At 37.2% G+C, this 1,720-nt stretch overlaps 1 long non-coding RNA gene across 1 annotated transcript; it reads right to left on the bottom strand.

The window, feature by feature from the left end:
- Window positions 1-455: 455 nt before the first annotated feature.
- LOC103336353 (uncharacterized) lies at window positions 456-1,109 on the bottom strand. The gene is made up of 4 exons (XR_016127288.1): window positions 1,035-1,109; window positions 826-889; window positions 671-744; window positions 456-541 (listed from the first exon to the last, which is right to left on the bottom strand). It is a non-coding gene; the product is annotated as an uncharacterized LOC103336353 (long non-coding RNA).
- Between the last annotated feature and the right edge of the window lie 611 nt (window positions 1,110-1,720).

Here is a 1,720-nt window from a genome sequence, read left to right as displayed (position 1 = left end):
CTTTGTAGATCATTTAGAGGGTTGTGAGCAAATACTTCCGAGACTTGGTTTCAAAGGAAGAAAATTATAGGGAAGGAATGAGAAAATCACCTCAAGAGGGACAAAATGGGTTGCCAATCCAGCTGCAACCAATTCCTTACCATTCAGTCTTGCTCCTGTTAAGGCAAAGAACTCCCCTGCGTTCCCCCCACAATACCAATCAATTTCAATAAAATCCAGGAAAAACTATTTTCCTCTATATTTGCATGCTTACCGAGTTGCCCAGGAAGATGGGATACATATGAGAAACCACAATCAGTATGAAAGCCAATACTAGCTTCCGGAGTTGCAAATACCTATCATGAAATACACCACATAAAATTTTGATGTCATTATGTAGAGATAGATATCAAGCCAGAAAACACTAAAGATAGACATGTTTCTATAAACATCCCACTAGGATCATATTCATACTCACAGTTTTTTCCGTGACTACCGAGAACTTCATTGGGACCATTAAAGATGCACCTCCACCCATTGAAATTCCATGGACCAGAGCCACCTATTGATAACATGAATTCTTCAGTGATACCCTTAAATAGTGGCATAAACTTGGAATCATACAGTCTATAGGGAACTCATTTTCGAATGGAAAACACAGGCGATAGGATTACTTTATTTCAAGCATTACCTGGGTTTTCTTATAAGTATGAATGTGATAGCCAAGCCAATACATTTTGTAAGCCACTTCAAGGCAGGAATCCTCTGCCCAAAGAAGGTTCATGAGCAACTTCACTTTCTGTATATATTAGGAACTTAAATATTTTCACAAGAGAAAGCATTTACTTGAGTTCCTGCCATCATAGAACATCTTCAAGTCCCCACCGGCTGAAAAAGCTCGACCCGATCCCTATACAAGAATACCAAAGCATATCAAGTGGCTAATATCTAAATGGCTCTATATGGAATTGAAGACTTCACCGAAGTTGTGCATTGATCTATTAAACCACGACCACCAATGCTAGTTCAAGATTTCAGGAAAAATTGGAAGTAACCTTGATAATTACAAGCTCAGATTTATCATCTTTTTCCCACTTTTCCAAGTATTCTGCTAGCAAAGAAACCTGATTGCAGTGAAAAAAAAGTGAATGAAGAACCAAAAAAAAAAAGTGAATTAAGAACTTAAACAAAACTAGTTGACTTTGTGAGCATATGACTTTTGATGAGATGACATTCAAATGACGAGGCCTGTTCAAGGTGATCAACCTCATATGGTCTATTTCTTCTCCAAGAACAACCTAAAAGATTACATAAACACCCATATGGTAATTACTAATTAGCAGACAGTTATCATGTTCACTATTTGCAAGAAGAAAACTAAAAACAGAAACATCAAAAGAAAGGTTGGTGCAATTATAAATGCACAAGGAGATTACCTCATCTGAATTTACAACTTCTTGTGCCATTTCAATGATCAATTAACTAGTGGATTAGAAGCCAACCAGCTGCACAAACAAATTAACAAGAAAGGGCAATGAGGAAAACATGAATTTTTTGAGCAGTGAACTAATCCCAGATAATTAGTTCCAGAATTGGGGGCCAACCGCCAAGAAACTTGCTCATTTCATTCCAATCTTTCAAAGTAGAATTAGAAGCATTGCAGTTTAAGTTTTTTGAGCTAACTCGAAGCAAATCGATCAAAGAAGCGTGGAGCTCTTGTACAAAAAATGCAGCGAGCAAA

This window comes from Prunus mume, linkage group LG5 (assembly GCF_029339155.1).
Source record: "Prunus mume cultivar Tortuosa linkage group LG5, ASM2933915v1, whole genome shotgun sequence".
NCBI classification, from domain to species: Eukaryota; Viridiplantae; Streptophyta; class Magnoliopsida; order Rosales; family Rosaceae; genus Prunus; species Prunus mume.
The sequence above is the reverse complement of the archived record's forward strand: the minus strand, read 5'-3'. Positions and strand labels throughout refer to the sequence as shown.